Below are 11,916 nucleotides of genomic sequence, written 5' to 3' on the forward strand. Positions count from 1 at the left end.
GCCGTGGGGCAGACTGACAGGAGCGAGACTGCTGTTCGACCGTGTCCTCTGATCACCTCACCTGCAGCCAAAGTAGGTGAGGGACACAACGGCACAGTGACAGACAGATGGAGCGTGGGTTTGAACCAGCAACCCAGCGGGTACAGGATGTACTCCTACAGCCACAGCGGCTTCCTCCCATTTCTTTGTTTAGCAGCTAAAAATGCATAAAACTTTCTGCAAAGATTCAAAGTTTAGAAAGTAGTTGATATTTTTTTGCAAAAGCCAATGCAGCTCCTGAACTGAATGAGTTTCACTAAGAAGCATGAAATGGTCATAATATTTGTTCTTAAATGTACCTGCAGGACCTTCAACATAAACTTTTTTGTAGTGTCATAAACCAGGACAGATGTAAGTGTGTTACCAGAGCAGAGTTGTATTCTTAGGGCCTTTAACCTAAAAACATCAACATGGATATGCAGCACAGCATGTTGAGGTATGCTGATACTTTACAGGCAGCTTTTCTACACCAGGATTAAAGCTGCTATTAAGCACAATACAGCTGGCATCTGTGATTCTCATGTCATGGTTGGACAGAAATCCACATCTACTCAATTCAAGTATTTACAGTATCAATATCAATTCAAAGCAATATTAACTATTCAAATTGTTCAAGGCGTGAAGAAGAATAAAAATGCATTTCAGGCAAACTGCCTTATTTCCAGTTTTATTTTTGCCTTTGTTCAGGATTGAGGTTAAATTTGCTTAAAATCATTCTGTCTAAATTACCTGAAGTTAGGAGAAAGTAAAAAAAAAAAAAAAATATATATATATATATATATATATATATATATATATATATATATATGCAGAAGGAGCAGCATTGTTGTCATGTTGTGCTGAAAGCGGAGTATCGGAAAAGAGCAGGAGCTTCTTAAAGAGACAGAGGCCCAATTTAATGGTGTCCAATAGTGAAGTCAAATTTCTTCTAAGTCATGTGTGACATAAATAATTTTTAGAACAGCTGAAGGCAACATAGCTACACGATTGTGCTATAAAATGGCACCATGCGCCTGGAAAATACACAGTGCAGCCAATTTAATTAAAGCATGACGTTTTACATTGCAGAGAACCTCCCAGTAAAATGGGCGATTAATCACATGATTATGAGCAAGATTTACAAACATCATGCTCACCTTTGTGTCTTTCATAAGTTTTTTTGCTGCCAAAATTATTCTATTTAAAAGTAGAACAAGCATATGCATTAAGATATATGCATGTTTTCCTGTGATTTAAACTGTAACAGGAAGAGGAGGAAGAAGCTCCTTCCTCATCAGCCATATTATCAGCTCTTGAACACCAGACAGATTTAAGTTTCCCTCTGTCAACTTCACTACTTTGCAGAGTCTTTTATAGATTTTAGTCTCACTTTCATCAGTGATTAGAAGTATCTCTCTGCGAGTGATCATCATTTAATCATGTCTTTAATTACAACTTAAAATGTCTGAAGCTTGAAGAAGACAAATCCAGAAAAGAAAAAAAAAGTTTCTTATTGTAAATTTAATGAGCTGGAATCTGGGGTCCACTAATATTTATGAATAATTAATGTTTCTATGGATGTGTTTTCTTTGAACAATCAAAATAGAGTCACAGCTCACTATGCTGCTGCTGAGTTCATTCTGGGACAAAGACAACATCAACAATGCTGCTGCCAAATCAGTGTGATGAGGTCACCGTGGGAACAACTAAACGAGAGCCATGGGAGGGAAGTGAAGTAGATAATTTAAAAACAGAGGATCAACAAACTATTCTTCTAAATGAATGCTTTTAAATGTATTCTTGTAAACTCTTGTCTTTAAATATCCTTTTCAGGAAATACCCTGTGTGCCACAACGTAAGCCTTTCAACAGTTAAACTAATTATTTCTTACATGCACTGTCTGTCGTTACTGAAAAATAAACTGACTTTACATCAAAATAAGCATCCTGAAATTAATCCGATTCCTTTCATATGAAATGGGAGGATCTCTAGTATAAATTTGAAAAGTTTAAGGCTGTTATTGTGTCATTTGAAGGAAGCTATTCTTAAAAACAGGAAAAACAAAACAGGCAGACTAATCAGTGATGGAAAGAACCTTTCCTCAATCTGACTGTCATGTGGCACACCAGGACTACAAATTACTGCTTCACTCTTTAAATGACATCATCCTTTCTCACACTTTGTTTCCATATATTCCTTGTGCCAATTGGTGAAAAAATATTCATTCTGAAATTAGTTATTTTAATTTTATGCGTGAAATTGTATTTATTTTACAGATGCCATCAGCAAAATGTGAACAACTTAGTTGCTCTGCAAAACAACTTTTATTTTTATCTCACTTAAGAAAATCAAAATAAAACCTCTACTGAAAAATATGCTTGAAAGCAGTCTATGTCTAAAAAGTAGTCAAATATCCAGTCATAATTACGTCAAAAGGTTGTTCACGGCAACAAAAAGACATGCAGTTGAGGTGCAGCTGTGCCCACATTTATATTTGAGCCTGTACATATAAATTTGAACATGCATTAATTAGAGGAATATTAAACAAATTAAACCCTTTTGCATTTCATGATGCTCAAATACACGAATAGTCCAATATTGATGTTCGTATCCATGGATACAAACCTCTAACCAAAACAGTATGCAACTTGCCCAGTTTATCCCACAATATATATTTTAAAATGTATGCTTACTGATTTGAACAATGTTTTCTCAGCTTGGCTGTTGTGAATCTTTGAAGTCATACAGGATTCAGTCTAGGTTTCCACGCTCCGTCACATCAGAATGATTACCAACATCAAAGCAACAGACGTCACTGATCCAGAAATAAACTGAAAGATGATGCTTTTTGGATTTTGTTCCCATCAAAAATGATGTTTCTGCCTCTAATCTAGTTAAAGGCTTATCTGCAGCTCATGCTAACATGAGAAAGCTCAGAAGTCCAATGATTAGATAACAACCTTTATCAAACGTCAGGACTTCTCTGAAAAATTTAGCTAAATGCAGATGAATCACACGCTACATCCATTTCTCTGACAACATTTGCTCTCCATTTTACACCAAGACATTTACATAGTTTTCAGGCAAAACTAGGTTATGTTCTATGCACACTACTATGTAAAATGATTTCTCAGTTATACACTATTAACACAATTAACAAAGGCAGTTAATTGTTTTTAAGATGGGGACAAGTTGGTATAGCTTTTTTCCTTGAAGAAAATAATCATTTAAAAATGCCCTTTTTTTATTTACTTTATGATGTGAACATTTGTTTGGTACGAAAAATTTAAGTGAGATCAAAAAAATTAAAACAACAGAAATCTGGATTTAAGTGCTACAAATACCTCACAGCACTGTTTGGTGGTGGGCACATTTCCACTGATCCACTAATGCGTTATCGTTTTTGCTAACTTCAAAAACGGTTAGCACACTTAGCTTCTCCCAAATTAATTTTCCCAGATAAATTCTAGCCTGATTAATTAACGTTTAGTTTAACAAAATTCAACATCTTCATTGAAGTTAGTAATCAACTGTTAAAATAGTTAGACGGTTTTTCAAACAATAAGCAGAGGAAAACATAAAACATGGACAAAGAGAACAAGATAAACAAATACAATATCTAGGGGCACTTATAGAACATAGAAATTTTAATTTCAGAATTAAATTGGTGCTCGAGGATTGTTGTCTGTCAAGGACAGTTATAATTTCAATTGAAGTTAGCGCTTTAGCATTAGCTTCTGCTAAATGCTGTGCTGTTTGTTTAGCAGAACTAATGTTTATGAATAGTGGTCTAGAGTTAGCACAGCTAACTTTTCAGTTTGTTTGTAGCACTGCTTTTAGGAATCAAACAGAAAGTTCATAACTACGAATTATCATGTCGATGAAACAAAGAAACCTAGAAAAAATACAAAAGTAGGTTGTTTTTAAACTTGACACCTATTATTTCCAAGCGAATACATTTACACAATTCCTTTCTCTGCTTCTTTGATTTAACCAATAAACATGCTTCTGTTGTATATACAATCAGTCTGAGGCTGGAGGAAAATAACTTGTGCAGAATGGGGTTAAATCACAGCAGTTGGTCTCAAACTAACATCAGTAATTTCAAGGTGGGGGATGTTGAAATCAGTACAGGACAGACAGCTGACCGTTCATGTATTTCTGTTTGCTGGAGTGAATCATCAGCCTGTAATGCAGCTTGTTGTTGTTATGTGCTGCTAATATGCCCCTCTCTGTGTATATCTAAATATGCTAGTAACACAAACTGTGCCATCTGGAGTGTCTGCTATGCTGCTGGTGCATATGTTCAGGAATTATTACAGACATCCTCTTAAAATTTATTCTTATTGACGGTGCAGAGTCTGGTTTTCTGTGAAAACTCCTCAGCACGAGGACAGAAACAACAAATGCTCAGTCACGCTGTTATACTGAGGATATAAACAACACAATTTGATAATATACTCAGCATCTCAGTTTCAGCCACCAAACAACGGCTGTAAACAAGAACAAAAAGAAAGTGGGTGATGAGTATCCACACATGGATAGATCTGATAGTGACAACATCTCGGTCTGCTCGTGATTGAGCATCTTCGCTGGTCTCTTTCACATACAGCTAATCCATTGCCCTGACAGGAACGGGAGGCAGCACTAAGCATGTCTGGCCACCATCCAACATGCATTTTACACACATACACACATTTCCTCACTCATCTGCAGCCACGAAAGCCTCCCATCATCTAATCTCATCTCGCAGAGGGTGTGACCAGACCCAAACTTATATCATCTCCAACATGGAGGGAAACTACTGATGCTGACAGCTGTCTCTCCTGTACAGATGCTGAAAGGGTTACACTCCCTCCTCACCCCCATCCCATCGTTTCCATGCAGAAAAGCAGAGGCAGATGTTATTTTTTCTTCCTGTTTCCACTGGTTTTCCTCACAGATCTGTTTCTACTTCCTCCTATCTGTAGAGTGTAATGCTGCTCTCCCTCTCTTGCTCCCTCCCGCTCTTCTCCATCTCTCTGCAGTGCTACTGCACTCTGCTCTCTCCACACACAGCGTGCCGTCAGCTGGCAGACGGAGAAAGAAAGGGGGGGGAAACGCTCACTGAACGGAAGATACACCCAGCCTAGTCGGGCAGCTGATGCTTTGTGTTCACACTGAAAACAAGCAAATGCTGACAGAAAATGCAGCCTTCTTACCTTCTCTTCTCTCCAGATCTCCACCTCCCTGCCTGTGTTTTGTGTCGCTCCTGTAACTGCAGCCACAGTTTCTCTCGTTCCAGGTTCTCCTCCTGCTTACTTCTTCTTCCTCCTCCTCCTCCTCCTCCTCTTGTGGCTGCTGCTTTCACTAACCTGCTGCTGAGTGGCTGCTCCTTCCTTCCCTTTTTCTCTCTCCTCTTTGCCTCTCAGCCCCTCCCACCTCTCCTCCCTTTTTATGTCTGATGTTCTCTGTTCACAAAACCAGAGGAAAAGGCCAAATAGCGCATCAGAAGTCCTGAAGATTATCCTTCATATTGATGTTAAAAATAGATTCAGTGTTGATAAATGCCACATCGATGTCTAGATCTCAGAGACAGGGTTTCAACCACAAATCAAACAAACATGCAACAATATGATCTTAGTCAGTTAAAACTGGTAATAAAATGGTACCAAATAGTAGCTGAATGTGACGGTTTTTAAGCTGAAGCTGAAAATGATGTGCAGAGAAAAAAAGAAGCCATTTTGTTGAAAAGAAAGAAAAAGGAAAGTGATAGTAGAATTGGACTTTATGGCACTTTGCAGTTCAATTGAAACCAAATATGAACATACACTGCATAAAGACGAGAGCATTTTTTTCCTCACCCTTTGAAATTCAAAAACATTTCCTGTTTTTGGTCAGTTTGGATTGCCAAAATTATTTCTATTTTTCTATTTATACCAGAATCCTGAATTCCCTTTTTAGATATTTTTGTAGTACTATGTCAGCTATTGTTTTTTGTTTGACATGTTAAGCTTCACTTAACAAAAGCAACTGAAGATTCAAGCCAGACTGAAGATGATCAAGTACTAAGAGAACAGCATGAAAATAAAGTACAGTGTCATCAGCATAAAGATGTATTACAACAAAAATCTCCTGGCATAACTAAAGACAGAATAGCTCCAAACACAGAGCTTTAAAGTCTTAGTTGCTGGACAACCTGCTGAAAGTTATTAACTGTGGAAAAAAAAAAGATAAAAATGCTTCCATCATTGTTGCTACAGGTTGCTATGTCATCATTACTCAAAATCACCAAGTGCCAGGTTCACATAGATTTACCATAGACTAAATAGTTCTCAAGCTTTTCATAAGTACCACCAATGCAGCAGCAAATCCTCTGTTTCCCAAACACAATCCTACTTCCAAACATTTACTATCATAAAAACAAACAAAAAAAAACATTCTTACATAATAGGTTGCATTTTATTTTACCAATAAGTTTATGGTATATATTTTTAAAAGCTTCCATAAATTTGGAATTGCAAGTGTGAAAGCAAGAAGTCAAATATACACTATAATACATATATAATGTATTTAATGATTCCTTCTGTTTTGGATAAACAAGTCAGATTTGAGTTCTAAATCAATGTGGAAGACAAAGCTTTGTTTTCATTCTTTCAGCCCTTTACTTAGCTGACTTCACTTTGAATTAATCTGATTGGCTGCTCTTGACAGAACTGTGGCTTCGGCTGTATCAGCCCACATCCACCTACAGAACGTCTGTTCCCTCTTTGTCTGGCTGCATGCAGCTCTCTCAGCAAAACACGGCATCTTAATGATGTCATGACCCTCCCTTCCAAGACACACACCCTCCTTCATTCACATGGTAATCACATGTGCATCCAGGCTGTTTTTTGTGACCCCTTCTTTTCAAGATCAGGCTGCTACTAACCTCAAGGCATGAAGAGGTGAACAGAAACATGCAGACCTCTTATAAACATACATTTTATTTCATACAGTTCAAGAGAACAGCTGAAGAATTCAGGACTTCTGAACATCTGCAAAAATTTGCAGCTTAAGCAAAGTAATAAAACATGTCACTGTGGGTTATAAAACCTCCTCGCTACGTTGATGAAAAACCACAAACAAGATCTCTTGTTACAATCTTTCCTCTGTAAAGGTGAAAATAACAACTTATTCCACACAGGCAGCATACCAAGGTTCCAAAATATGAAAAGGATTTTCACCCTGTCAGTCGTTGTGCTCTAAAGGTTTTGTTTGATTGCCTGTCAGTACAATTCAGTCCAAAATATAAATGATTATTTTACTCATTTAGAAATTCAGAAATCTTTTTTAAAAAATGTGTAATTATTTGTTCAAATATTTATCTGTGAATCCTTAAATTTATTTCATTCAGTTGCTGATTACATGTTTCAAAACAGCCCCAGTCATGACCCTCAAAATTAAAAACTGCTAACATTTTCAGAAGAGTGCAAACTCAGACCACTATCCTGAAAGCAAGAGGAAAGAAATGTAGGCTCTGCCTTAAAAAAGATACATAATTATAGATGCTCTATCTGAGAAGCTCTATTCACAGAGAACAGATTGAAATCTCATGAAAAAGATCAATACTGATTACAACAGGATTACCTCTCCTGAGATGGATCTTATACTCTATGAGAATAAATTAAGGTGGGAAATACTCTGCTCCCTTAAAGGACACACTCTGATTTCATAAAAAGATAACACCTTTAACTGGCTTAATGTTATTATCAAAACTTAGAGTTTGGTAGGAGTGACCAACCAAAAATACTGCAGTAAAACAAATTTTCTTATTCATAAGGCACTTTGCTTTATCTGTAAAGTTCAGAGTTTTTGTTTTCTAATCTAATAAAAGATTATTGTTATGTACTGGCCGCATTAAAATGAGGATAGAATCAAAAAATAAACTGTGCTCTGAACGGTAGCAGCTATGACTCTGCAGCGCAGCTAAGGGGAAAACTCTTACACACCCCAAACACCGGAGTGATTTAGAGACGAGGTCATTATGGGTCTTAACCAAATTGATTCAGCGACATCTGCTCAATTCCTTTGGGGAGAAGGAAAAAGATCAGACTGATGCTGACTTCAATGGGTGGAGCTGGAGGTCCAAGCTGTCTGCTGATCCAACAAATAGGCCATAAACTGGGTCTCTGCATGTTCAGCCATAGCTGAAGGGGCCAAATGGACAGAGCTGCCATCAGATAATAGAGTTTATGCCAGAGACAGAGAGCCATTATTCTGAGCTATTTGCAGATCCATAATAACCCAGGAGGAAGGAGGACACAGAGTAGCTCCTTATTGGAACAGGAGCAGCAGCAAAGAAAAAAAAATCTCCAGTAAAATCTTTCTGCATGGCTACATCTCCCTTTGTCTTGTATATTATTCTTTTCAAAGCCTTTTAGTAGAGTTTCCTACTTTCTAGCTTACATTGAAATTATATTAAAATTATAGATTTACTTTGCAAGGTTGTAGAAAAATACTTTTTGCCAATTTTTGAGGAAAAGTAATATAAAATGCTGTAATTATTCTTGAACAAACTGGTCCTTTATGCAAATATTACCCTAAGTTTTACCCTAAGGATACAGTTTTTTCTTACACTGTGTAGCAATATAAAATGCATGGAAAATGCAGAGACCAAGCTTTAAAGACATGACATGTCTAAAAACATGCAGTCTAAAAACAAAGCCCTGTGAGTTCCAGACTTCAAATAGCTCTAATTTTAAACATAATTTTGATCAGATTTGTTTGTTTTGTATATCTTTATATATGTATGTAGGCGTTAGTTCTCAGAGTTGTCAGAATCATCCTAATGAATCCAAAATTAATTCAAGGAAGAAAAAGAACAGAGAAAATGGTCATAAAGTATGTGTTTTGAAGTGAAACTAAGAAATGCATTTTTTATGTAGGTGAGTTATTATAGCCTTTGGTGAGAAAAGAAATGAAAAATAATGGTAGCTGAGCAAACACTTCTGAGTGGAGACAGATTAACAGGGAGGATGGGATCATCTCTCTGTATGATATTAACTGCTATCATATTTACTGCTCTCCCTTTCAGCAAATCGCTGCCATTTGTCTGGAAGAAGGAGGTTTAATGTCCTTTAATATCCGCCCGGCGCCACGACTTTCTCGCTGCTCACTCAGCCTCCCGGGTTCGTCAATATTACTGCCCGCCTGGCCCTCTCTACTCTCTTTCACGGCACCCCTAGTTCCCCACGACCTCACACTACTCTCATCTGCTGTGAATAACAAAGACAACAAATAGTATGATGAGAATCTAGGATATGCTACTTCTAGAGCAAAACAGAAATATCCTTTTTTTGCATTTCACAGAGCTGCCAATCATTCAAGGCAAATAGGAACTTTTTTTTTTTAGGAAAGTTGCTAATCTACTCAAGAGTGAAGATTCCAGGGACAAAATTGGAAAAAATTGCAAGAAAACCCCAAAAGTTTAATCTTACAAGCAAAAAGTTTCAGTTTTTTGTTTGTTTTTTTGTCTGTGACAAGACAAATTTGAGTAAGACCATTGGTTAAGCCACAGTGTAAAGCAGCAATTATATTTTAAAAGGGATGAAAACAGCATATGATGATAACTCACGTCATCCATTCAACAACAAACTTCTCTGTACACCAAAGTATTTCAGAGTCAGATAGAAGGTCATTTATCTGACAGCTAATGCTTGACCCAAAGTAAATTTTCAACAGAAAGAGAATAACAGACATTTCAAACAAGCAAAATGGTTAAAAAAAAAAAAGAAAAAAAAGCTATTTTAGCTGACCTGCAGGGACTAAATCTAAACACCCTCAAAGAACATTCAGCTGATTCACACTGAAAACCAGGAAAGCAAATTACTTTATACATGTACATACATAGAGCTGAAGTTTTTATAATGTCCCAGTTGCTCAGTGGTGGTGCAGAGTTTAAAAAGGAACAAATGGTGGTTTTAGTGACAAGTGAAGAGTTATGGCTGAGAGCTGCATTGCTGCTGGGAAATGTTTCATAACCTTATATACTTCAGCAGCTACTGCAGAGCTGCATTAGACAAAGTGAATTATGGCCTGCAATGTTATTCAGAGAAAAGGAGGAGGAAGAGGAGGAAAGGGAGGGTCTGATCACTCCCAGAAGTGAGAAAGGAGCAGGTGGTTTCAGTTTCCTTTCTTGGGTTTTTGGCAGAAATTTCTGAGATTGTTTGTTTGTCAGTATCATTGTGTAAACTCAAGTGGTTCACATACCAGGGTAGGTCTGGAGTCAGCATCACAAACATCCCCAGACTTTGAACTCAAATAAACCTAAAATCCTGAGTTGTAAGTTAAAATGTAACAAATTTGAATAATTTCTGAAAGTTATTTTACATGTGGAAACTATTAATCTAAACAATAATTTATTAGAAAAAACGTCTGAATCAAGTAAATCCCTTTAAAATAAGAAAGTAGTTATTATTAAGCATCAGGAAAATTCTAATAAAAATTAGAATTTTTATTAGGGTTAATCAGCCATGCACTATGCAAAACTACAGAAAACTGGGCCAATCAGAGAAGCACCTACACCGTACCCATGTGTTAGAAAGGTCTAGTCAAAGTCTAGACTTATCTTCATTTAAAAATCTGTATTTAGATGTGAAAACACTCCTGTTTTTTTGGTGTCAAAAGCTGGTAGAGAGAAAAGTAGTTCAGCAAAATATCGGTTCCGATGGGCTAAAGTACCAAACACTTTATATTTAATTTGTCAAACATTTTGTTCAAATAAGCATATATGTGTATACAACTATAAAAGTGTGTTTATTCACCAAAACGTCCAATGAAATAGCTTAGTGTATGAGGTTGTAGCTGGACAAAATGTAGAAAGTTTAGCAGAGCACAATATAAATTTAATAACAACAAATTTAATGGAGAACGTCTTATCTTTTTTATGAGTAATAAGTTAAATGTCATCTGTAAATTATCTGAAAAGTGGTAAAACTCATTAAGTCTGCATTATTTAATTGTCATCATGTATAACGCCTTACAACTCACAGGAAATGTAATTATTCATTATGTACAAACTGTTTAGGTCAAGAATCCCATCTCCGCAGCAGCAGTCCAACAATCAAATTATATTCAAAATTAAAACCAAACACATTCACAAGAACAATCAGTTTTAACAAAAACTTTTCAATTATTTATCACTATTTCTTTTACTGAACTGTTTAGGAAATTATTCATTTGAAATAATGAACTAAAGTCCTGCAATACAACCGTTTCCTGCATGTGGCTTTGCTATGTCATGTAAATAACCTGAATAGAAACTACTCTTAATGTGCTTAACTCTCCTCTTTTTATAACCCTTAGTAATTAAGCCAACATTTTATCTTTGCATGAGTGTGCAACCACAGTTGTGACACCTGATCTGTCGAGCTTCTGCATCTGTCTGGACGCGGGGGGGAGTTCCTTAAGTTGTCAGTCGGGCGCGTTTGGTTCTGTGGCTCAATGCTTATCAGATTGTGTTCCCATTCCCACAGCTCCTGCAGGTCAAATGACTGGGAAGTGTGTACCTCACGGCTGCTAAGTGGTCTATCGATCAGTCAGCTGAGCCTGTGAACTGATGGACTGTGCTGCAGATGGGAGCAGCGCTTGGCAGGATGGTAATGGCCCCACAATACAATGCATTCCTTCACAGATGAAAACCGTGACCTGGTTGAGAGAAAGAGCCTCATTAGGAACGAGATTTCATGCTAATTGCAGTTCAAGGCCTCGCACACAATTTTAAATACAGAAAACTTGAAAACGCACTCCAGCCCTTTCACTTTCATGTTTTGTCATTGTACAACCACTAATTCCATATATTTTAATGGACTTTATATGAAAGGTCAACACAAACTGTTGCATAGTTGTTCAACGGAAGAAAATTATGCACTCTACAAA

At 36.9% G+C, this 11,916-nt stretch overlaps 1 protein-coding gene across 14 annotated transcripts in view; it reads right to left on the reverse strand.

Annotated features, from left to right (window-relative positions):
• Nucleotides 1-11,683, reverse strand: part of mpp3 (membrane palmitoylated protein 3) — a 28,632-nt gene extending 16,949 nt beyond the window's left edge. For 8 of the 14 annotated variants that reach the window (XM_023349174.1, XM_023349168.1, XM_023349178.1 and 5 more), the window contains exon 1: nucleotides 5,220-5,387. The gene's annotated coding sequence lies outside the window, so the exon portion shown is untranslated. Of the gene's footprint in view, nucleotides 1-5,219; nucleotides 5,389-11,396 lie in introns of those variants that run through there. The other 6 variants (XM_023349173.1, XM_023349167.1, XM_023349171.1 and 3 more) reach the window with 3 other exon arrangements.
• Between the last annotated feature and the right edge of the window lie 233 nt (nucleotides 11,684-11,916).

The sequence above is a fragment of the Xiphophorus maculatus genome, chromosome 16 (genome assembly GCF_002775205.1).
Source record: "Xiphophorus maculatus strain JP 163 A chromosome 16, X_maculatus-5.0-male, whole genome shotgun sequence".
NCBI lineage: Eukaryota > Metazoa > Chordata > Actinopteri > Cyprinodontiformes > Poeciliidae > Xiphophorus > Xiphophorus maculatus.